A 27,289-nucleotide genomic window follows, 5' to 3' on the forward strand; every position below is an offset into this window, starting at 1 on the left:
ATGTGCTAGGCAGCTTTTAAAAACTGGATTCCCCTACTTCTCTGCACACTGACCTGCATTCCCCCCATCCCCAATAAACTCCTAAGCAGGTTTGTTGTCTGTTCCTTGTTTTCTTCTCACTCGTGCCAGGTAATTTCCATTATATTGAGGTATGCTGTTAGTATCCCTTGTCTCTCCAGGACTTTTATCATGAAAGGATATTGGATTTTGTTAATGGCCTTACTTCATCTAATGAAATGATCATGGAGTCTTTCTCTTTTAACCTGTTTCTGTGGTAGATTGCAATGCCTGCCTCTGTGGGAGGAAGTCAACTTGATGATCTTTTTGATGTGTTTTTGAATTTGCTTTGCAGGAATTTTTGCATAATATTTTCTCTCTCTCAATTTGTTGGGTACTTGTGTGATTTTTGTATCAGGTAATAGTGGCATCATAAAAAGATTTAGAAAATTAGGAAATGTTTCTTCAGTTTTTTTTTTATTTTTATTTTTTTCTAGAATAATTTGAGGAGTATTGATGTTAGTTGTTCTTTGAAGGTCTGGTAGAATTCTGTTCTGAATCCAACTGATCCCAATCACTGTATTTTAAAAGTTGGGAATAAAATTCTAGCTCTCTTATGTTCTTTATATGTGTATGTGTATATGCACATGTGTGTGTTTTCATGTTTGCAGGGACATGTGTGTATTTGTGTGTATGTACATGTGTAGGGAGGCCAGGGACAACCTCAAACGCCATTCTTCAAGTACTGACCTTTTTTTTGTTTGTTTGCTTTGCTTTGTTTTGTTTTTATAACAATTTTTCACTGACTTGGTTTTAGCAGTCCATCTAGGCTTACCAAAATGTCTGGCTTTTTTTACTTGGCTTTGAGAGATTGAACCCAGGTCCTGTGTTACTTATGTTACCACTGAGCCCCCTAGTTGTCTTTCTATTGAACTTCAGCTCAGGATATTTTATTTTTTGAGGTTATTGTGGTGAAAGAAAAGGTTGGCCTCTGATATTATCCAAGCTAGCTATATTTCCAAGGGAATGTGGTTAATGACTGTCTAAAGGCAACTGATTTTGCATTAATTTTACTGGTGTATATTATTTTTACAAAGTAATATGGTTTACTTTGACATTTTCATACATCAAAGTCAAAGATTTTAATTTCTAAATTGTTAAATTTTCATTTGACCACTCATTTTTGCCCCACAGATGGTAACAGAAAAGTATTTTTCCTAATATAGATGATCCATTGTTTCATATACTGTTCAATTTTTTATTCCTAATTTTCAGAGACTGTAGCCTTGTGATCTTGAATCTGGTCTGTCCTTGGGCTTCTGGTACTTAAATTATATATTAGGTCTTTGTTAGAAGTGAGTTCCCAAGACTTTATCTGCATTTTTCTCTTATAAAGTGGAGGACTCGTTTCTGAATTCTTCTCAAATACCTTCCAACTGATGACATTTTCAAAACATATAAAGACTTGTGACTCAAGCGCAATGTTCTCAAATTCGCTTTTACATATATACCCAATTCCAATTAATAAATATATAAGTGCATACGTATGCACTAATATTCACATTCGACTTATGATAAGTCCATGGCACTAGAAATAGCTCATTCCCCTTGCATTCAAAATTATGTAATTATAAACATTAAATAAAAAAAAACAGACAAACTAGCTATAAATATTGTAAAATTTTGAGGTAACTTACATAGCCACAAATCAGTCAAACTTAGCACTGGCTCTTTAAAAAACTTGTTTTAAGAGTTGCGTGAAAAAGTTAAATCGTCATTTCATTCTTTCCTATTCTAAATGTGGCCACTTGGCTTATAAGAACAGGCCTTTGAGAGATCAGTACTGGTAAAGAACATTAGAATCTCTCATCAGATGATAGACATCCATGAGCAGAATTATAAAAAGGGGTGGTGGTGGTGGTGGTGAATTTTATCTGAGCCAGTGGAGGAAACAGGACCACCCAGAGCCCTGCTGTCTCAAAACAGAGCAACTTAGAGATGCAAATACCACTATCACAGGACGAAGGCAGCTCCAGACTTTCCTGTTGCCTCACATGCGGGGAGTGTTATCTAACTGTCTGAAAAGGGTAAGAGAGTTAGGCCTGCTCATTTTCATTTCAATGCAGTCAGTTTTTCTGTTGAGCCTGCTGTGGTGACAGAGAAGGCCATCTACCTAAGATACCTTTTCCAGAAGCCAAACCGCTCCAAGAGGAAAATCGCCTTCAGTCTGATTTCCTTTTGCTCTCAAATAATGGCTGAGAGATGATACTATTCCAAAGTCCTTCCTTAGCAAACCAACTGGAGGCTGAAGAGACGGTCTACATGTGCATGGACACTGCCAGTGGTGGCAGGGTTGTCAGCTGTTAGCCCAGGAAATGAGTCACTGCCCTTGTTGGTTTTGATTCTGTCAACAGAGGAAAGACATGCCACAATAACTTGCACAGATATCAAGAAATAGACTGTTATCCATGTCTAGACCCCTAGTTTCTGCCTGTTTCCGTCTTTTCCACCCATATATATTTTATCAAACGATTCAAATGGTGGAAACCTCAAGTGAGGATAGATGTGAAATCATCTCGGCATCATTGTATACTGGAGTAAAGACGCCGCCAGCAAAAGCACTCCGGCCTCCAGAAAAAGAAGTGTGAAGAAACTGTCTTCATGGATCATTCTATAAATTGAGTTTTATACTCCAATACAGCACACATTTAAAAAAGAATTTGAGGGGAAATCATAAGACATACATCCCTACAACTAGGACGTATGCTTTAGTTAAACGATGCCGGTTTTTACCAGTGTCTGAGCACGTGTCTTTAGACCACTAGGAATCCTTAGCAGCATCAGCCTCTAAACGTACTGGAGTCTCTAAAGTCTTCCTACATCACAGTCAAAATACTCACACATCCAAGAAAAGTCATCTAGACAGTGACTCTGCATCTTTCCAGGCAGAGCAACAAACAGATTACTCTTGAGTGGCCGAGGCATCAGCTGAGTTCAAAGGTTTCCAACTCTGCCGCTCACCCTTGGACTCACCGCGGGTATACTATTTTTACCTCCCCACGTTTCCTGGATGAGACGTCCTTACGGTCTTCAGTTAGTCATGCCCCACGCTCTCCTAATCCTCCGGGGTAGGAGTAATGACAGAGATTGAGATCATGACGAGTCTCTGAGGCCTGGATCTTGTTTTTATCAATGAGGACGTAGTCACTGTTGGCGTGACTCACCCTAAACTACCTCTTTCTTTGGATAGCAGTTTGGAAGGCAGGGTGGTTGTTTGGAAGTGACTGGCACAGGAAGTGGGAAGATTGTGAGTTGTTTTGAGATGATTATGTCCACTTTATTTTCCATGTAATGAAAACAGCACTCTATTCCCTTAAATTAATTGGTTAAAATTAAATTGGCATAATAAGGCACCTCTATTTTCAATATCTTAGAAAGTCTCTTGTTAAATTTCATTGAAAGTCATAAGCTGTGGGGCCCATCTATTCATTCACCAGTCACCCAGAGGTAGTAAGTATAGAATGATGGAGGAGTTAATTTCATTGGTTAAATAAAGAAACTGCCTTAGCCCTTTAATAGGACAGAAAATTAGGTAGGCGGAGTAGACAGAACAGAATACTGGGAGAAAGAAGCCAAGTCAGGGCAGTCGCCATGATTCTCCCACTCCAGACAGACGCAGGTTAAGATCTTTCCTGGTAAGCCAGCTCGTGGTGCTACACAGAATATTAGAAATGGGTTAGATCAATATGTAAGAGTTAGCCAATAAGAGGCTAGAACTAATGGGCCAGGCAGTGTTTAAAAGAATACAGTTTCCATGTAATTATTTCAGGTATAAAGCTAGCCATGCAGGCGGCCGGGTGCCAGGAACGCAGCCCGCCGCTTTTATTACTACAATAGAATACAATTATTCTCATCACCCAGACACACTGAGTGGACCTCAGAATGGCAACAGTCTCTCCCTAGCTGCTCCTTCAATGACTGGGTCGCTCTCATGTTAATATATCACACCGCAATATTCAGCACTCTGTATCTCTGACTCTACAGCACCACATTCTACACTATAGCTCCATCATTGTGTGGCCCCTTTTCCTCTGTGCTTCTCTTTAAAAGAAGAACATCAGACTTTTGAAGACTTTTCTAACATCTGGTTATTTATCATTTTATTTTCTTAATGAAAATAGTTAATAAGCATTGTAAATTCAAAATCACACCTGAAAGGTGCCTGGATGCAACTTGCTGACAGAATTGCCAAAGCCCAAATGTTAATTAAATTCCCACTCAGCCTATATATTTTTTTCTTTTATTGGTTTTGTTTTGTTTTTTAAAGTATTGATGATGCAGAGAGTCAATGTGAAATGTGAGATTACTGTCTACTAGAGATTTTGGTAACTACTCCTGGAAATTACTGCAGCTTTGGAGCCCCCACCAACTCATGCCAACTCAGAAAAATAAGTCAGTGGTTTGGCTCAGCTACCAAGAACTGCCCTAAGAGTCATGGGATGTGAGGCCTTGTAACAGATAGACACAGACTGTTGAATCAGAGGGAGCTAGCGTTCAAATCTCCAGCAGGCTATAGACTCATCAACAGACTGCAGACTCATTCCAACTATTAAACTGTAGACGACAGAAGAGAAGCACAGGTGGGTCAGAATTCATATGAGTAAAGAAACAGCCCAATACCAAGGTCATTTGTCAGTCCTTCACTTGTAGCAATTACAAACAAATGAATTTCTCCCCTCACTCTTCACATCTGAGCAAAGAAAACCGAAAACCAAACAAACAACTAAAACAAATCATTCAACTTTAAACTTTTAAGTAGCAATCAAAAACCGAGGGAGCACAAGCGAAGGGACATCCAAAGCAGGGACTCAGAGCTGCAGAGGCCACACCGCAGCTTGTTAAAGGCTCTTATTAAAGCTGCACGTTAGCTTAATACGAAAGCAGCATGACTGAGACAAGCTGGCACATTCACAATCCCTGGACTTTCCTGTGTACTTTAGCAAGGACAGTCATGCACGCTAGGGAGCCAAAAACGAAGCGCCCCTGGGCAGAAGCTGAAAGATAGCCTCTGAATAAGATCAGCCATCTGCCCACCAGCAGACCCAAAGGTGTGCTGGGGCTGGGAGAAAAGACCATCTCCTCACTAGGCCCCCCTCTGCTGACAGTCATTAGCAGCCCAAAGCTCCTCAGCTAAGGTGAGACTTCCTGAGACATTCCTCTGCCACACTGAAATGCTGGATGACTTGATTTTGTGTGTCTTATGCCTGCAGTTCACAGCATCTGTGAGCTCACGTGCACAGGGGCCTGCATGTCCAGCAAATGGGGTTTGGCTCAAGACATCCATTAGCTCTGCCTCCTCATGATGGGGGAGTAAGTTTTCTTCACGGATGTGGCCTCTGACTAATCGCCAGTGCTCCAATAGATGGCCCTACATCCCTGCACATACAGGCAGCACTAAGTGGATTTTAAGCAAGGGTGAGGGAGGGAGGTAGAGAGAGGGAGACAGAAGAGGAAATGACATTGGGAAGAAAAAGTAGGTGTGCTTGATCAAAATACATTATATACCTGTACAAGGTTCTCAATTTAAAAAAAATAATAATCCGTGAAAGATAAAGACGTCTCCCATGAAACACAGAAAGCAAGCTTCCCACCTACCCTAAAGGAATGCCATCCGCCTCTCCATCAATGTCCCTTCACCCTGCTTTCTTCTTTTCAGAGATGGCATGCCTGTGCCCACCCCCAGAGTGTCACATATACCTACCTCCTTCATTCACTGATATTAATACATCAAACCCTCATTTACAAGTGTTGATTTTTACATCACAATGATCTGTTTAAGAAATAAATGAGCCAATTCCCCATAAACTGAACAAATGAATTAGTCCAAATGAGATGATGGTGTGTAAAATCTAGCATGATACACCATGTCAGAAGTGGAAATACTTTCTTTGATAAAAGTTATGAACCTTTCCAATGTGGGAAAGCAAAACCCTCAGTAGGCAGGATTTGGTCGGATTCATTGTCCACTTCCATTTGATCACACTCATTTTCCTGTTCTCCTTGCTCAAGTATGAGAGGAGAACTTAATGATGACACTTGAAATTTAACTTTTAACTAGGCTTTCACATTACCTAAAATAAGCTATTGTGTGGAGTTCACTTATATTTTGAAATAAAGATCAGATGCGGTTTAATTTTGAAGGCCCATGCCCAACTGAGGAAAGTAAACCACACCCTTAACTTACACACACACATACACACACACACACACAAAATCAACACTGAATACATAACAAACAATAGCAACAGCATCAACGAAAAGCACCACTGAAGTAAAACCAGCAGATAGAGTCAGAATCCACTGCCATACTAAAATCCCTTCGGCACCTCTTTGCTTGAGACATCAGGCAAGTCAACAAGAAAATCAAGACAATTTTCAATTCGAGCAAAAGTATCTGCACTGATGGGATTAAACCTCGCAGAGGAGGCACGGAGACATTGAAAGCAGACTCTGATAGGGAGCTCTGCAGATGAGAGTTCATGGAAAAGGCAGCTGCCGGAAGTGGTGTATTTGAGAACTTTGTCTATCTTAATAGACCAGTAGGGGTCCACTTCCTAGAAGAGGAGGGAGGATCCTTTCACCAAAGCCCTCAGCGGGGCCATCCAGGTGGCATGATCTAAGAACCCTCCTAGTCGCTGTCCCTGATAAGAGACATAGAAGAAAATAAGGTAGTAAATAGCTTCCAGGATAAAGAACAAAGAAACAGTGAACGAGGGGAAAAAAATGGAAAGAAAATTTGTGTGTGTGTGTTTATGTGTAACTTGGGTGACATCACTATCAATGAGTAGAGTATCATAGCTCACTCAGGTTTCTCACTGATATTCATGTTCCAAAATAGACTGCTTGAAGCTTTCTCTTCTTTGTTAAGGGAAAGTTATGGGGGAACAAAGTGAATTAAATGAGGACCTAGTCTTTTTTTCTGGCGTGCACAGTAGATGCGCCACAGTCCTCCAGACTGCAGCTGAGAACCTGGTGTGTGCAGATCGTGAGCTCTGCCTGCAGCACTGGTTAACTCCTGCACATATCGCTGAACAACGACTGTGTCTGCACGTGCAACACTTCCTCTGAGCTGCAGAAGCTTTAGGAGATAAACTGCTGTTGCCCGTGGAGACCAGTCGCACTCAGAGTGTGCGGACATCAGCAAAGTGGATATCTTCTACCTTCTGAGACTGATTCTTGTCTTCAGGACACCTCATTGTTGGAGAATCCTGCTCCCAGAATCAAAGGCATTCCAACGTCTAGCACAATAGGGCAGAAGTAACTTTGTGGTCACTGATAAATTGCCTAACAGGCTTTCCTGGGCTTTCCCTGGGAGGATCAGCACCATTCAGAATCTGATTGCCAATAAAAAGCAAATACTTTTGCATTAAACTGGTAAAACAATTTTCCATCAAAAAACCTTAAGGACTGAAGAAAACTTCCAGGGGGAATTGGTCAAAGATCAATCTAAACTGCTGAACATGTAAATTTGCACTTACAGCTGCTCACAGGCAGTTGGGATTTGCTTTTCTTTTCATTGTTTAATTTTTCAATTTAGGGGAAATGTTTTCTCCAAAGAAATATACCCCAACTGTTCTGTATATTCTGAATTTAAGCACAGTTTTATGTGAAATAAAATAATAGCAATGACAACTGCAATTAAGGTTACCAGAATGTCAAAATTAAAGGCATCTTTCATAAGAGGTGGAGCTGTTCCTACTGTACCCAGTGTTGCAGGACAGGCATTTCAAAAGTGGAAGACAGTATCTTCACAGTCAGGCTATGGTCATTAGGGAGAAAGGCTGGTGTGAGTTGTACTGGGCATTGTTCATGGCCCCATTCCTTCCAATTTTAATCCCCTATTAGTGTGTACTGGGTTGGTCAGATAAGAACATGCATATCTTACGGACTGAGTGTCCATGTTTAACAAAACGTAAAAGATGATATCCGTGCTGGGGTGTCCTCATCTCTAATTTGGGGGAAAATGGTTCAAAGTTCACATTTTCTGGTAAAACATACTTTCAGATATTTAAAATTGGGCAAAAGAAGTAACAGTTACATAAGATATATACATATATATATATATATATATATATATATATATATATTATGTTTTTCACTTCTTGGTTGGGCTGTGACATACGAGTGAGTTACAGAGGAATTCTCCCTTCCTCCAGGCAGATACTGTACCCAAGCAGGAAAGAAGTAAGGCTGGCTGACAGGGTAGGTTAGGTTGCAAACATAACTAACTCATCCCATTGGCTAGGGGTCCTGGTACAGAAGCAGCAGTGTGTGTAATAGTTCTGCTTATGGGGATGAAAATACTGAATGGCTATCCCCTTAAATCCAGATAACTTCAAGGATTTCTTTAGATATTTCTTTGGTATAGAATAGGGTGTTTGCTACCTAAACCATTAGTGTTAATTAACAAGAACACAACTGGGAGAAAATTATATTATTTTGGAATAGATATACAAGGAAGAGAAGTTATGCTAACATTTTCATTTTAGACAGTGTCTTGAAAGAGAAAATTTCCCATCAAAGAGAAGTTTGGTTTCTTTTGTTGTTTAATTGTTTAATGAAAACAGTGACAGTTTTGGGATATGACTTAAGATTTTCAAATGGTCATTCATCTGTTCTGTAAAATAAGAAAATATATGAACAGTATATTTAGAATTTAGGGTGAATTTTATTTTGTTTTGTTTTGTTTTCTTCTAGATGCCACAGTGAACATTTTCACTGCAGTAGAGGAAGACATCTTTCTTGGAGAAGCTCAGAATTTAATGCAGGTAGCAAGAACCATGGTACTGGTGTTTATACTGTTCTTATTCCCTACAGAACAATCGCGCATGGGCACTGGGGCTACAACTCTGTATCTCACCATAGGCGTCATTTTCTAGAACTGTCTCAACAGAGATTTTGTTAAAGACCAGTTTTGATGACCAGGGTAGGAGCGTGAGGATTAGAATTATTAAGCAACAGCAACAGAGATATGAGAGAAATAAAGACATAAACACAGGACAGCACCGGAAGGGAAATTCAGTGTTTATTTTCCACATGCTTTTATACTTCACTCCAAAAGAGGAGAGGGGATGCAACAGACTTTATTAACATGATATAAGGAATAGACTTGAATTTTCCAACCTTTGGTCTAGGTGGAAGGTATCCACCTCTATACCCAAAATACTAATTACCCACACCCTAGGTCAGGATCTCTTGTTTGTAGCCACACCTATTGTCAACAACTTTGAGAGAGCAAAAATAAGCTCAACCTCTCTGACCTCCAGTCAAGGTGGAACAGGCTCATATCTGTGGGTCCCCACAAGATTTCAATCTTTAAGAGGGCAAACAGACTTTTTTCCATTGCTCTTGCCTAAGATCTAGATTTAGTCAGACCAGCCACTGTCACTCCTTGGTCTGATTATAACCAAGTGTGGAGAAAGAAAGCTAGTGTTCTCAGTGACTACAACAGAATTTTACCCCAAAGCCTGTTTCACTCACTGTAGGCAGCTATCAAACTTTCCAAACACCTCTCACATATATAAGACTGGTTTTCTTAGGATTCAGTACCCATCAGTTGTGTTTGTCTGTAGTATTTATGTGTGTATGTTTTCAAAAAATTCAAATTTTTAAATGATGTGTTTATGTGATTACACGTATGTATATTCACAGAAACACAGTGCCTGCAGAGGCCAGAGGCATCAATCTCCTGGAGCTGGAGTGACAGGCAGTTGTGAGTCACTCATTATGTATCCTGGGTCCTCTTGATAAGCAGTAAATGGTATCAATGGCTGAACCATCTTGCCATCCTTGTGTATCCTTTTAAATAGAAGAATGTTCATATTCTTGAAGGAAAAAGATGAAGTATTGAGATCCGAGTTGGATCATAGAGTATGTCTAACTGGCTATGTCGTTTTCTGACTGAGAATGGCACAAGGGTCACCAAGCTGATAGTTTGTCAAGAAAACATTATCCAAAGTGCTCCCCTGCCTTTCTCTCCTCCCCATATTCTTTCCAGTTTCATCTTCCCTATTTTCCTGCCATCATAAACTCATTAACTGTGGTCTTATCACAGTTGTGAAACATGGGGAGCGTTTGAAAGGGGAATTAATTATAAATATATTCCAAGTCAGGATGGGGGTGGATAGGCAGGAGGGAAGAAAGGGAGGGGCAGGAAAATTGGGGAGGAAAAGGAGATCTGAGCAAAGGCACAATTTAAACCATTGTCGAGAGCTCACAATGAAAAAGAGTTGACTTGTCAAAACTTCCAGAGGAAATCTTGAGAAAGATTACTTGTTTCTAAGCACATCACCTTAAAGACGTAGTAAGCACTAATTATAACAGAGTTCTCACATAGTTAACAAAGCCTCTGCAAAGTAAACAGGAGAAAATCTTATCTCCAAGGAGATTACAAACTGAGTTGGGGAATAAAAGGGGATGAGCAAACTACCATTTGGTGACTTTGTCACCATGGAGACCCTGTTTTGAACCTGCTACAAGTTCTCTTCTCTTAAAGGGAGTCTGTTCTTTAAAGCACATGCACAAGAATCTGGGTTATAGAATGGAAGATTCACTTGAGGCCTAAACTATACCCCGAACACATAAAACGATGATGGAGAATGGTGGGCTTCTGCAAGTCCACTCTCCTTCAGGGGGCTGCAAAGCACTATGTTCCATAAGCAGCTCCCACAAGCTACTAGAGACTTGCATGCAGAGCAGTCTCTGCAGTGGAGGAGAGCTGCAGAATGACAGCGGAACTATGGGAGATGATTGAAAGCTCCGTTGCAAGGCCAGGAGACCCAGAACCCCCCTCCCCTAATTGTTCTAGCTCCTTCCCTGGTTTTCAAGCCACAGAAACTCTTGTTCTTCAGATTGAAAGCCATGAAATTTTCCTCCATATGAGGCCTGTTCAGGTTTTTATATCTATCTCCCTACTTTATTACCTTTTTATATTGCTTGTGAGGTTGGATCAGCGTGCAGCAGAATAAAGGTAATTACTACTTGCAGAGCCTAAATATAGTGTAATGACAGAGTGTCACTCCAGAGGAGCACTGAGCTGAGAAACATTTTGGAAAGCTAAAAGAGAGGTTATTGAACGACAAGGAGATAGCCCCGGGGCTAGCTGATGTCAGAGCCCTGAGTTACTCAAAAGCTGAAAGTGGAGCACTGACCTGTAGGTTTGGCGTGGAGCTAGCCTCACTTTGCTTGTTTTGTGCTGTCCCGTAAATTTAGAGAATAAGCTGAATGGTGGTCGATTGATATTGGATAGAGAGAGCCAGAATTTATTTAGGAATGTGGAAACTTTAGGTTGAAATAGAAAACTTGCAAAATCAAGATATCAAAAAAGGAGTAATCCCCAAATGACAGGCAGAGTCCTACCCATAAATGACACAAGGGCAATGATTTGATCAGCAAATGATTTGTCATTAGTTCAGCCATTAACCAAACTTGCCGGGCCGTTGGCCTTACATGACTATTTTTTTATTCATTTGTTTTAGTGTTTTTTCATCTACTTTCCCCCTCTACTTCTGTGAGCATATATATATATATATATATATATATATATATATATATAGCAGTTGTTTCTAATACACATGCACACATCTCTGGCATGAGATTTGTACGATGCAGATGCACACATAATTGTATGGCCTTTATGTTAAAGTCAGATAGAGCCATCCTGACTCTAACACATGTTGGCCTTTGGTGGTCTCATTTAGCTAAGGACATTCTCACAACAGATAACATGCCTCATTTAACTGAGGCTATCTGTGAATTTAAAATTCTGATTTCCCTGCATGTGCCTGTGTGTTCATTCTCCTCTTTGGTTCTACTTTGGGCTTCCTGCATACATTTTATATTAATACTTGATTACAGGATTTAATAATAACCTTTCAAATTGAGTTATCAGAGGCTATATAGGTATAGACAATGCTGTATTCAGAGTTCCACCCTCTGCCCCACGGATGAAGCCAGTATTTAACCTTTGAACCAGGCAAGGCTACTTCTGTTTTTCTGACTATGCTCCCTTCCTTTGTGGAAAGCCCAGACAAAGTCTGGACTGGTACTAACCATACTCCCCTAAGTTGGTACAGGCAGCCTATTCTCTATTTGGGGAAGGTGTTTGATTCACTGAGAGCAGGAGATTGACGAAGTATCTTCTCTTACTTCTTCACCATCTGTCTACGTCCTTGTCTCCTAACTTGATTCTATATCTGGTACTTTCCTATGAACAAAGAGAATCAATCAATAGGCACAGAGACAGAATGAGTGCAGCTGATGCCTCCGCAGTGGTCCTGGAGATGAATTTCAAGCATGCTATGCTAAGACACCTGGCTTCTTCATTTACCGTGCATGCTATAAACTAATGTTATCTCCTCTGAGGTTTATGCGTCTGTCTTAGCTTTGTGTGGTCTATTGATCTTGATAAATTTGCACCATATAAGATCAAGTAAATACTTACAGACCTTAGTGCGGCATAGCCCCGTGAATGTGGGAAGTGGGAAATACAGTTCTTCTGACAGCTGTGAAATTGTCTCGTGATCAAAAGGAAGGACGTAGAATTTAGTTTAGATTTTCACATTAACCAAAGCATGAGCGTCTAAAGATAGAGTTGGCATCACTCAAGAAGCACTTCTCAATATTATTTCTGGGTTAGGAAAAAATGCAAGTTTGTGTTTGCCTACGTTAATGTAAACAAGTTCCTTTCGCTCCAGTCTTATATTTGTAGCACAAGCACAGAGCATTTGGATTTTGAAGTTTCTAGAAAACCGTGTGTTGTCATCAGTAGTTCAACAGAACGCCTCAAGAGAAACATTTCAGGGAGTCCTTACTTTCTAGAGATAAAAAGGCTGTTCATTTTTCTATAAATGATCTGAGTGTGGGAAATTTTACCTAACTCTACATAAAATGACTATGTCATGAGAGAAGAGCAAAGTCGAACTTCGCAAAGTTAGCAATTCTATTTAGCTCTCTCCCAAATTTTAAAGTGAGCACAGAGAGACAGAGAGTTCCACAGGAGTCAGTGGCAACCCCTTTGACTGGCATCTACGACTTTCCTCCTCTATCCAGTCTTGAGTATTCATTATTTTTGCTTGCTTTTTTTTTTTTTTTTTGGAGCTTGTTTTATGAGTTGAATCAATGGAAGCCAATTTCAGCAATTCTGCCCCTTGTTTTTTATATTCTCTCCTGTTGGACAAAAATGTTCCAGGATAAAAACTAAGGATGACACGCAATTTAAATCTATCATTTCTAAATACTGAGTGTGAATTTCTGTCAAGAATCCAGGACTCCCTTCTGTTTCCCATGAGATCAGAGGCACAGATAAGACTCAAAGAGCTATGGAAACTAAATAGCCGCTGATCTTCTTTGTGGCCGGGAAGATTCTAAGTCGCACTGACAGATCATGGGATTTGTCTCGTGTAACATGAGGTAGAATTTCTCTCACAGAGGACAAAGTGGAGATAGCATTCCCATGATCACAGAGCAAGGGCGTGGTAGAAGGGAATGGGGTGAAAATGCCTACACAGGTGGAATGAGCACTTAGCTTGGTGGTAGAGCACATTCTGAGGTTTTAGTCCCAACTTCACTTAAAGTCAGAAGGCAGCAGAGTTTAGCACCTGTGTGTCTCTCTCTTCCTATACCAAGTGTTCCCAGTGTAGAGCCATGAAAATTCTACACCTTTCCTTGCCCTTGCTAAGATAATTATGCAGATGTTGAATGTATCTTATTGTCCTGATTTTATTTTAGTGAAATACAAACTCCAGGAAAGTAGAAAAACCAAGCTGGTACTAATTGTGCATGGTTTAAAGCCTGTTGACCTCTAACTGACCCAAAGGGGCTGCATTAAAAAGAAGAGTGAGTTGACAGAGAACTCATTAAAGGTAGGATTAAAAGTTAGCAAAATTCCATACTTCTAAACAAGCAGTTTCGACTAGCGACCATTTCTCCTTATAGGGGCTATTGCATGACCTCTGGAGATGTTTTTATTGTAACAGTTTGGTCTTAGTAAGGTAAAGTGGTATGTATGGGTAGAAACTCATCCCCTGTTGTCCTCTAATGGGGACAGGCTTTCAGATCAAAGAGTTAACCTGTCTTCAAATGTCACCAGCAACAATACCAAGAGGCCTCATGCTGAGCAATGTTTTGAAATTAGTCTTCTCACTTTTTTGAATTGTCTCCTGTGAGAAATAATGGAAAGTAGGCACTCAAGGTCATGGGCAGTTCCCTGTCTTCATAGTAACTCCTCTTCATGTGAAAAACTCATTGACCAATATTTGCAAAGGACACAAGTGTGTGTAAGTGCCTGCCGCAATCCTAAATACTGAGACCTTACCTTTGGAATCTGGATTATCCAATCCTTTCTTAAATATTCATGGAGATTCTGTACACACCCTAACATGTGACATAAAAACAGATAAAGCTTTTTGAATGAGGTTCAGGATAGCAGGAAATGAATAATCTTTATGTCAAGCCCCATAGTGTAGGACAATCATGTGATATGATCCTCATATCATAGGCAAAGGAAGCAACAAGCATCACATAATTGGCCATCAGAGCAACAAAGTTCAAAACCTGTGGGTTTTGTAAAAGTCCAATTTAACAGGTTTGGGGCAGAACCTGAGATCTGCATTTCTAATAAGCTTGCAAGGGGCATCTCCTTTGCATCATGATTGTAGTCGAGCTGAACTTATAGGGTCAAATCCTCAAGATAGCAGTCTCTGGTCCATATTGTGTACTTAAAGAACAGAAAACCAAGTGGGACAGCGGGAAGTGCTCTTTGGAATACACAAAGAATCTGTAACAGTAGCCACTCACCTCTCATAATGGCCGAATATAAACAAGCACTGTGTTCCCACTGGGAAACAAAGTTCAACTTTCCAGATGTGTACTGAGTAAGAAAGCAGTCTCGAGACTGTGTAATGGAGGCAAAGATGAAAAAGGGGAGGGGCAGATATTAATTAAACCCAAGCTCTTTCAGATACAGCCTGATCGTGTGCTCAGGACACACTGTGGTCCTGAATAAGCAGAGCCAGAACTGCAGTGTGCTCTTTATTAAGTGCTGTCTGAAACTGGTTAGATGTGCCAGTATTGGGAGAGTTTCTAAGCCACAGGACAGACTCCTTGAAGTTCCAGACAAGAGGAGGCTGAGTTCCATCATGGAAACTGAGGCTTTCTAGGGCTCTAAGCTTTGCAGGGAAGGATAATTGTGTGGTGATGTGGGGCGGGGTGGGGGAGGGGAGGATGTTGATGTTTAGGGCAGTGGAATGGGATGCTTAAAAAAGGATAAGAAAGGTGGGTCCCTGCTGATTCTCTAAGAATGAAGTCCATAGACTGTTCTCAGGCATCAGCACCGTACTGCATAGGCAACACACATACATGCTTCTGAGAATAGATCATGTGTACCTAAACTTTGACATAGTGACACTTTTATCTACAAATTTTGCAAGCTCAGTGTCTGTGCAATTGGTCCAGCAAGATGGCTCTGAACGTAAAAGTGTTTGCCACTGAAGCCTGATGATCTGCTTTTGACATCTGGATCCAATAGTTGATAGAGAGAACCAACTCCCAAAAGTTATCCTCTGACCTACACACAACACACACACAACACACACACATGTACATCTGCATGCAAGGGCATGTGTGCACATGCGCTCATAAGCATAATAATAGATAAAATACTTTTTTCAAAAACGAACCATGTAAGATACTTATAAAAACAAATTATGAAAAAGATGTAAGTTTTAGAGTCTTATAAGTTTCTAATGCCTTGTTAGATCATCCACAGCTCTTTTGGACCCGGTGTAAGCCACAGACTGCGAGTCGGACATTTCTATTTAGGGTGAATGGGTCTGCATATGCCCCACCTTTCTTTTTCTGGTGTGTAGCTTACATTTGCATTTAATGACAACTATCCAGATTCCGTGTACGGCTCAGCAATTGCCCAGACACTAAGCATGTTAAAGCACATTCAGATCCACTAACCAAGTGCTTCTGCAGACTGGGATCCTATAATGTGTTTTGCTGAATAAGGCTACAGTGGAAACACGCAACCAATATTGGTGTCATTTCATTTCATGAAAATGACAGTAGGGACATTGCCACGCCCTTATTTTCCATCTTTAAGCTTTGCTTGTCAGTCTACATAGGAGCATGTACTTTTTTTAATGTGAAAGAAAAATCACAGTAAAACGTGTGTTTTATTGGTATCTTGGCTTTAAAATGATGTTTAAGTGTAAAATAGTTACTAGTTCTCATCTTATCCTGCAAATGCAAATAGTGGTTTCTCTAAAGTACTGACCTTAGGAAAAAGTCACGTTGTTCATGATGTGAGTACACTTCTTATATGCTCAGGGAAGATCTGTCATCATATGAAATATGCCACACATGGAATGAATTTCCCATTGAAGACAATATTTCTTTCTTAAATAAATGTTTCACTTGCCATTAAAGGAAATGGAGGTTCATGAAGGTTGGCTAAACAAAGGAGCCCATTTGTAACTGGATGGAACCAAGAGTATTCAACTCCCAACCACCCTTAACTGCAGAGGTTGTATCTCAGGGACACAGACAGGGGTTAGAAGTGTGATCCACTTACCCAAGCGACACAAAAACAGAGTGACAGTCATTCTGTAGCCACTTACCAAAGCAGAGAGCATTCGCTCTTAAGTACAAACAGTGAGGATAGGGCTATAGCGAAAGGAAAAGATTATGATGAAAAGTGACTTGCCATAAAAATGTTTCTCATGTTTAGTCATAAAACAGCGATTCCTTGATCATACGTCCACACCAACTGGGAATGTGGGCCTGTGTACACACTAAGCAAGTGAATGGTAGTTTGCTAATTCGGTTAAATTTCGCCCAACTCAACAAGATAAATTTGCTCAATAAACAGGATGCACGAGTCCCCTCATTTCATAAATTGAAATATCCAACTAGCTGTTAATGTATATGAAGGTAGAAGACAGGCGTGTATAGTATTTTAAGTTTTAACTTTAGCACCTATTTTGGGATCACATGAACTCATGTTTAAAGATATTTAAACAGTGGAGATGAGATAGCCATTTCTCTGGGTCCGGTCAACAGTATATCCCAAGGCAGTTTAGTTAAAAATAGCTCAGGAACGTATGGCATTGACTTTTCCTGTTTCCTAAGTGGAACTGGCTCTCCAGGTATGCCTGCAACACTTCAACTGACTTCCAGTTTTTCACTTAGAAAAACTGAGTGAGATGCCTATTCTTGGTTGTCAACTTGACTCCATCTGGAATTAACTATAACCCAAGTCTCTGGGTACACCTGTGAGGGATTTTTGTAATTAAATAATTTGAAGTGGGAAGACCCACCTTTAATCCAGGTCTTTTGAGTAGGGAAAGATTTACTTTTAATTTGGACCATACCTTCTAGTGACAGTCAATATAAAGGGCATGGAAGAAGAAAGCTTTCTCTTTCTGCCTGGTTGCCCTCACTCTGGCTAGGAACTTCATTCCTTTACGGTATTAGAGCCTACTTCTTCAGGATTCCAGCATATACTGAAGACCAGCTGAGATGTCTAGCTTCGTAGACTGAACAGCTACTGGATTCCTGGACAATAATTGTTGGACTAGCTGGACCATACCATGTAAGACTCTCTAATAAATCTAATAAATATAGTATATATTGATGGAGGAAGGTCATTTGTCAATAAACAAACTGCCTTGGCCCATTTGATAGGCTACCCCTTAGGTGGGTGGAGTGAACAGAATAGAATGCTGGGAGGAAGAGGAAGTGAGCTCAGACTCGACAGCTCTGCTCTCTGGAGCAGACGCCATGCGCCATGCTCCCCTCTCCCCGGCAGAGGCGATAAAGCTCCGACCCAGGATGGATGTAGGCTAGAATCTTCCCGGTAAGCGCTCCTTGGGGTGCTACACACATGAACAGAAATGGGCCAAGCAGTGTTTAAAAGAATAGAGTTTGTGTGTCGTTATTTTGGGGCATAAGCTAGCCAGGCAACCATGAGCCGGGCTGTGGGAAGAGGCCCGCAGCTCCCTACTACAGATGGCGCCCACGTGGATAACTGCATCCACAGAAAGCCTGAGAAAGCTTGGGAAAGAATAGAGTAAAGCGTGTTTTCTTGGTAGCAGCAATTTCTCGGGTCTGCTCTGCTTGCTAGAGGCAAGCAAGTGCTCTCATCTAAGAGAGGCTTCCTGACTCAGCTTCAGCTGTGAAACCTTGCAGCTCATTTAAGAGGTCCTACCACGAAATACTTAAAACGGTGTTGGTGAAAAGCTGAAGGCATGCTTTTCGGTTTTCAGCCATAGCAGGAAAAAAATTGTGCTGTTTTAAAATGCCGGCTTTCTGGGCCATCCTGCCAGGGCAAACTCTGACTGTTTGAGGCAGGAGGGCTGACTACAGAGAGAGGAGTTGAATGTTGTCTGTGGATATAGTATTGCAGCTTGTTTGCTGGCAAGGACCTTGAAACGCCACAGAGTTGTGGTGGTAAACATGGCTACAGCCGGTACCTCAGCCATGAGGCTGGAAAGCTAAGGAATGGCTGAATCCAGCCGTCAAAGCCACGGCTTTCATCCTACTGATATTGCTCAGTAATTTAAAGGCTCGTGTGGTCAGAAAAAGAGAGAGATACAGTAAAGAGAGATTCAAAGACAAAGAAAACTTTAAATGATTTACAGTGTGTTTAAAAATATATACAGGCTGAAAATTAAAGTTCTTAAAAGTAAAATAAGGAAGAAAGAGAGTAGTTGGGTGTGGTAGTGCACACCTTTAATCCCAACACTTGGGAGGCAGAGGGAGACTGACCTCTGAGACTTCAAGGTGTGGTAGCACACGCCTTTAATCCCACTGCCTGGGAGGCAGAGACAGACAGATCTCTGTGAGTTCAAGGACAGCCTGGTCTAAAGAGTTATTACAGGACGAAGATATACAGAAAATATAAAATAAAAGTAAAAGTAAACAAAATAGAGTTAAAATAAAGCTGCACAAAGATGGAAAATACACAGAGAATCTTGATACTGTATGCTATTATGCTCTCTTTGAATTGTTTTAATGCTGAGGAAGGAGCAACAGATGCTAAAAGATATTTGTTTATAAATGCTGCTGAATTAATCCAAGATAGATATTTTCAAAATACCTTAACTTCAGAATTTGGATCTAAGGATATGATACTTTGGAAAAGAGTTTCTTCTTTTGTTTTCACAGAGGATGAGACTCTTTGGATTGCTTCTATTTCAATATGGTATGATAGACCACGCCCTCCTGAAGGGTTGCTGTGAACACCTTCAAAAAATTGCTTCACTCAACTGCCAACTGAGATGAACCTAGCAGACAGGTTATCCCATAAAAGACCTGAATAACAGCGCCCCCATTCAGCAGGAAGCAGTTTGGAGAGAAAAAACTGCGCCCATGTTCCCATATATTGTTTATAAATGCTCTTTTACATTTAAAGGGGGAGATGATATAGATGTGAATAATTTGCATTGATATGAATCTTCGTTTACTGATATTAATTTAAGGTCAATTTTATTATATGTATTTCTGATATTGATTAAGGTATTGTTATTGTGTAGTTCACTTAAAAATGTAATGTATATAGGTTGTTAATGGATAATTATCAATAATAGTCAAGTTTGTAGTAATGTTAGTTAGATTTTCTAGATGTGCATGGATATATTTCAGATAGGCATTCATCATATCTTTCAAAGGCTAGTGAATATGGTATTTTAAATGTTTTAATAACAGGGTTTTTCATGACAATGAGACACTCTGCTCCTGGCAGCACCAATCTACTTCAAGAAGACAGAAGACGGGCATCGAAGAGGCACCTTATGGAGTTTGATAGCTATTTGGGCAAGAAACTGCTCTTGCCTGAACTATTGTATAAACTGGACACAAAGAACCCGCAGAGAGAGGACTGCTGAACTTGCCTAAAGGTGAGATGATCTTTCGGGGTTCCTGATTCATGAAAGAGTCTGTGAGACATTCTGCAGGACACAGCAGATAGTGACTGAACTGCCTTTAAATTTCCTGCTTCATGGAAACGTCTCTGGATACTATGGGCCTTTAGGCCGAAGATGGATGCCCCAACGGTACAGAGGAACTTTGGGTGACTGTCCAGGCAGTGAGATGTCTCTGTCATTTCTAGAGTTTAGAAGTTGCTTACTTTTTGTTTGCTTAGGTAATATTGTATTCTTCTCGAGTCTTTGATGGAGTTGAATAATAGATAGATAGTTATAGTTATAGTTTTCCTTAGTTATGATAAAGATAAAATAGATGTAAATATTGTAATTTTTACTTGATAACTGTTTTGTTATATGTAATTTTGCTATGTTAATGTTAAAGCCTTCCTTTTTTTTTTTTTGTTTAAACAGAAAAAAGGGAAATGATGGAGGAAGGTCATTTGTCAATAAACAAACTGCCTTGGCCCATTTGATAGGCTACCCCTTAGGTGGGTGGAGTGAACAGAATAGAATGCTGGGAGGAAGAGGAAGTGAGCTCAGACTCGACAGCTCTGCTCTCTGGAGCAGACGCCATGCGCCATGCTCCCCTCTCCCCGGCAGAGGCGATAAAGCTCCGACCCAGGATGGATGTAGGCTAGAATCTTCCCGGTAAGCGCTCCTTGGGGTGCTACACACATGAACAGAAATGGGCCAAGCAGTGTTTAAAAGAATAGAGTTTGTGTGTCGTTATTTTGGGGCATAAGCTAGCCAGGCAACCATGAGCCGGGCTGTGGGAAGAGGCCCGCAGCTCCCTACTACAATATATTATATTACATATTTTTCTTCATATATATGTATATGTATATATAAATGAATATATATTTATTCAATCTATTAATTCTGTTCCTCTAAAGAATCCTGATTAATATGCCAGGTACTATTAAAATGGTGAATTTCCAAAAAAGGTTGCAATAAAAAAATACACCTGCGGTGAATTTCTGGTTTTCAACCTAGGGTTATAACAGGTTGCAATCATACTCAGTTTGGCCTTATCATTCTTTCTGACTTTCCCTATAGAGAAATGCTGACAGTGGTGTGGGCATCGAGATCAATATGGGCACACATATCATAAATCTGTTCCTATGGTTTTACTAATTGGACTACTTAAGAACTTGCCTCCAGCATATCACATAACATTGAATTCACCTTATAAGAACAAAGATACTTTTCTAAATAGTCATGACGCAACAATCAAACAGGAAATTTGTCACTGTCGCAATATAATATATAGTCAAAATACAGGGTTTCTGTTGTTTCTTCATGTATGCCTGCATGCCAGAAGAGGGCACCATATTTTGTAATAGATGGCTGTGAGCTACCATGTGGTGGCTGGGAATTGAACTCAGGACCTCTGGAAGAGCAAGCAGACAGCATTCCTAACCTCTGAAACATCTCTCCAGGACCTCAAACTTTAGTTTTTGCTTTCTCCACATTCTGTCATTCTTTCCCCCAAAGATTCAGGATCCAACCTATAATTATCCATCTTATGTAGCTGGTTGCTTCCTCTTCCTTGCTCTTCCTTCTTCCCTTCTTCTTTTCATCTTTATGAGATTATTACAGAGAAATGTAAGGCAGTTGTTTTGTGCAGAGACCTGCTGTGTGGGCTCCTCTTCTAACTCCCTTGTGGTTATAGGTATTATTATTTTTAGTACTGTGTTTCTGTGATGCATTTCCACAGAATTCTAAGATTATATTTAATAGTATGTATTCAAGAACGTATGCATCCATCACTCTTGGTTTTAAGTGCTGTGATTTGTTCTTTCACTCAATTCTGGTTGTGCCGCTCTGTTAAATGATAACAAAGAACTAATTTGCATTTTCTAATGACACTGGAGGGGCAGAAATGCCTCTACTTGGACAACTAGATACATGGGTATAGACACAATGTGACTGCATTACCATTTCTTATTAATTATAGTATGAAAACTAATCACATAGACATCTGTTCCTTTCACTCCTTTTAACACATCTGCAAAGACAAGTATTTTCTCCTTTTAACACATCTGCAAAGACAAGTATTTTCTCCTTTTAACACATCTCACAGTTCAACCTGTTTACCTTGTGACTTACTGGCCTAAATATGTCGTTAGAATTATGCTTTTTGACAGGCTATTTAATACAGAACTCTTTCAACTTATCCAATGATCAGATTTTACGTCTGGATTTTGTCAACTGATGTGGAAGCAGAGCACTGGAGAAAGTTTCCTGACCATTCATTCACAAGAGGAAAGAAGAGAAAAGCTATGGCATTGGCTATAATATGATAGAGACAAAATGACCTGACAAACTTAAAAGAGATTTCAAGAAGTCCAGAAGTTGTGGGACACCTTCTGTGGGCTGGTGCTATTGCCAATGGTTTTCTCTCTACTTACTAGACATGCAGGTCCTTCTCACGTGTCTTCAGACACCTCCACCTGCTAGCACAAGTGGAAATTTTATAATTGCAAAGTCCTATACATGCAAGGAAAATGATTTTCAGAAACACTTACAAATTCCTTTTTATAAATATACTGTTTTGCTTGAGACTCTTTTTTGAGAAATTTTTTGTGCATTCCTTGGAATTTACACACCAGCAAAAGTCTTGATTTATGCTAGGGAAAAGACTGGACAGGCCATTGCTCTAAGGAGTAGGTTTTGTTTACTGAGTGTGTGGTTTACCATGGCAGTAACTACTTACCATATTAGAATTGTACTCATTGCTGGGAAGGGCTAAACCGTGGGTACAATGCCGTTTCTGCTTTCAAGCAACTTACATTTTAGTATAATAAGCTTATAATCTCCTAGGAGATTATACTAATCATGCTGATTATAGTAATGACAGTCTTCTAAAAAGCCAAATAGTCATCACAGTGATTACCCATAAATAGTAATTGGAAGATAAAACTAATATGAAAGTGATTTCTGTAAATCTCTTAAGTAGAATAATACTGAAAAGCTCTTGATACAACTATCAGTGTTACAACCAAAACTCAATTCAAACTCAATGCTTAACACCATGCCAAAAATTAGCAAGGATTTTAATTGCAGAAATAAACAGAATAGATGATATGACAGTTATAAATATTTTAATCCTCACAAAAATTATGGGAGGCACAGTTATTACCCATGTAATTAATGAGAATGAAGAGTTAGGGAATTAGTCTGGCCTGTCAAAACCCACAGAGCCCTCTTGGAGCTAAGACTACATTCAACCACAGTAGACAGGCAGAAGATATACTAACTACTCCGGATTGTTTTCCTTGTGCTCCATTTGATACCCCTTCCCCTGAGAAATGTGAGACAGCCCTTTTGGGAACTGTATGGAAAAGCCTAAGCAGCAGTAATACTAGAGATATAATTTTAGCAAGAGCTTTTCAATCAAAGCCATTTTTTCATTAATTTGTAAATTTATTCATTTCTATAGAACACTATTTATATACAGCAAATGCACAAAATTATGTGTAAGTCTATCAATTGAGACAGACACATTCATCCATGTGATTGCCATCACAATCAGATTAGAAAACACCATTAAAATGATAACTATGAACATCTCTGTTGGGGAGGCCACTAGTTCATTTCCCAACTGCCCTGACTCGAAATAATCACACAGAAACTCTATTAATGGCAATACTGTTTGGCCAATAGCTTAAGTGTATTTCTGGCCAACTCTTATATCTTAAATGAACCCAATTCTATTAATCTGTGTACCACCATGTGTCTGTGGCTTACCTGCAAGGTTCCAGTGGGCTCCACTGGAGGTATCTGTCTCCTGCAGGTGGCTACATGGCTTTTCTCTGATTCTGCCTATTCTCTCTATGTATCTCTTTCAGCCTGGCTTTATTCGGTTAAGCCATTGGTTGAAAGCAGCGTCTTTTTATGCAGTGGCACTTTTATGCAAGTTCGGCAGTCATTTCTCTGTGGGTCCTGCATGGCCAGTTCATACAGCATATCAAAAGCAGTCTCTTGCCCAAATGACTAACCAACTCTATAAGGAGCCTTTTCAATGTCCATCATCCTCCTGAAGTAATTGGTGCTCCCAGGAGCAGATGTGTCTCATTGTCATCATAAACAGTGTAAGTTATAAAAACATTTTAAATGAAATATTTTGTTAGTCTTTGAGAGGTTTGAAAAATAAGTATTCATTTGAAATATATCTCTGTACATCTAGAAAACATGACTACAAGCTTGACTATTATAGATGACTACTTTCTAAGCATCTGGACCCAAAGTGGGTGGCAGGCATCAACCCCAAAGAAGAGTTAGAGCTGTTCCTGTAACTAGAATGAACAAGGAAGCCTTCTTTTATATATATATATATATATATATATATATATATATATATATATATATAAAACAAAAAAAAACACACAAGCAGTTTTTGCAATTAAAGCTGAGTCAGGAAACCTCTTAAAGGAGCCATGTCTCTGCTTTCCATCAGCAAACAGAGCAATAAACTGCATTAAACTCTGTCTTTTGTGTGTGTGTCTAGAATTCATTTTCAAGCTCTCTCAGGTTTTTATGTAGATTTAGTTGACCACGTTGGGCATCAATTTGTTGAGGGAGGCTGCTTGTTCATTTCTGTCATCCAAGAACCAAAATAATCACATAGATACTATATTATTTGCAATATTGTTTGGTCAATAGCTTACACAAATTTCTGGCTCTTATATCTTAAATTAACCCATTTCTATTAATCTGTGTATCACCATGTTTACAGGCAAGGTTCCAGTGTTCCAGTGGGCTCCAGCAGAGGCATTTGTCTCCTGAGGGCAGCTACATGCTTTTTTCCGACTCTGCCTACTCTCTCTATATATATATCTTTCAGCCTGGCTTTACTCTGTTAAGCTATTAGTCAAAAGCACCTTCTTCATTAACCAATGGCAATAAAACATATTCACAGCATACATCACCTCCCACATCACATCTCTCATGACTCTTTCCAGTCAGTCAAATGACACAAGTTTTCTGACTCCTGCCACTTCAGAATATGCCTGATCTTGAACATGACATGAGTGGAATTCTCCAATATGTCAACTTTCTGGCTGCTTTATTTATCCAGTATTAAGTTTTGGAGATTTCTTTCTCCATGTTGTTTCTTATTGTATTAGTCCATTCAGGTTGTTCTAACAAAATACCATAAATAGAGCCAATTATTAACAACAAAACTCATTTCTTACAGATGCAGAGACTAAGATCAATCTGTTCAGCGCTTGGTGAAGACCACTTCACAGTACATAGAGGCATTCTTCCTGTTATTCCCATAGGGGTACTGCTAGGGCTGTGCAGCTCAGATGTCATATGGGAGGGCTCCATCCCTGTGAGTTCAAACTGCCTAAAGATCTTGACACGAGGAGATTATTTTGGATTTCATTTGTGAGCCTTATATATAAATACATATACCCATATGAAAGAGAGAGAGACAGAGCAATTTGTCATGAATAAAAAAGAAGTGAAAAAGATCATTGTTCAAGGACTATCAGAACCCACTAGAAGGTGGGAGACAAGGAACAGAATGGATTCCTCTCCAGGGCTTTCAAAGGAGCACAGCACAGGCAGAAATTCAATGTATCCTGACATTGTTGCAAGGAGAGAGCCACTTGTTCATCCCAGCCACCCTGCTAGGTTAGCTTCGAAATAACCAGACAGGAATTATATTAATTAAATCACTACTTGGCCCATTAGTTCTAGCCTCTTATTGACTAACTCTCACATCTTGATTTAACCCATCTCTATTAATCTGAATATCTCCACGTGGCAGTGGCTTACCAGGAAAAATTCAGCATGTCTGTCTCTGGCTGCTCCATGGTGTTCCTCTCCTCTGCCTTTCTTCCTCCCAGCTTTCAGTTCTGTCTTTCCTGCCTACCTAAGTTCTGCCCTATCAACTAGGCCAAGGAAGTTTCTTTATTCATTAACACACAAACAGAAGGAACTCCTACACCACAGTCAGACTGATTTTTTTCCCTTCTTGATGACAAAAGTCTTGGATAGTAAATTTCTGAGCTCAAAAATAATCAAGTGTGGGTACTTAGCTACAGGAAACCCCAGAAATTAATGCATTTCTGACAGACCTCACCCAGGATAAGGGGCTCTCAATGTTCAAACTCATGGGTCCTTGGGCAGTAACCATATTCCAACCCCTGTCACATTCAAGCGAGTTCCACCCATGGACAGCAGGGATTGTCTAGACTATAAGGAACTTTGAGGATCATTTGGAGAGAAAAGAACATTGAAGTTGGATTATGCATGAGCCATAAAGAATGACAGATACAAGTGTGAAGAAAGAGCTCACCTCTGGAGTGTAAATTTTAGATATAAAGTACCTAAAGCTGTGTAAGAATATGAAGTAGTCAGAAGCTTTAAGAGGCAATGCAGTTCCACGTGGAAAGTATGCAGACTGTGGAAAGAGGATACTATTGATAAACAACCCTAGTGGGACAGTGGTATATGACAGGGTCTCATGAGAGTCCAGCCCAGCCTTGATTTCATGGCACAGCCAATGCTAGTATTGAACTTACATCACTGCCCTGGCTTCATACTTTTATTTTAAATATCAATTAGAGATTTTTAAAGACAAATTGTTGTCTTTCTACAGGAATCACTTTAGCTCTTGATGTATATTAGAAATTACAGAAGTATTATGAAACAGAAATTAGCATCAGAAGACTAGAAAATATATTCTCTTACAAAACTAGGAAAACATGCTGTCTTGAGTTTGCAAAAATATCAATTAATGGATATAAGAAGAAAGAATATAAGAAAAGAGGAATGAATGGAAGGAATAAGAAAATATTGGAAGGAAGAGAAGGAGAGGAAAGAAAGTTGGTTGGACTGAAGGTCCAGAAAGGAAGAGAAAGAAGAATGGAAGGTAAAGGTTAAGGAGAGGGAGGCCCAGGAAAGAAAGGAAGGAAAAAGGAAAGTAAGAAAGAATAGTGGGGAAGGTGAGAGAATTATAACACTCTACTTGTTACTGTGATGAAATGTAGTCTATCATTTTCACAAAGATTTGAGTATAACTGAATATTTGCACAGAGACAAGGTGAGCTCACTCCGGGAGCGAATAGAAGCAAAGGCTTGAATTAAGCATCACTTTCTCCTGGAAGCACAGGAGCAAGGAAAGGGGGTCAAAAGGGCAGTGACAGAGTTGTAAGCACTTTATCCGAAGCATAAACATCACTGGAGTGCATTTGGAACCAAATTACCTCCCTCAGACCTGAGATGTTAGCATTCCTGACCTACTTAAGCATACCAATTTTACTGTGGCTTTGAGGAGGCTGAGCGGGGGC

Source organism: Chionomys nivalis, chromosome 9 (genome assembly GCF_950005125.1).
Source record: "Chionomys nivalis chromosome 9, mChiNiv1.1, whole genome shotgun sequence".
In the NCBI taxonomy this organism is placed as follows: Eukaryota; Metazoa; Chordata; class Mammalia; order Rodentia; family Cricetidae; genus Chionomys; species Chionomys nivalis.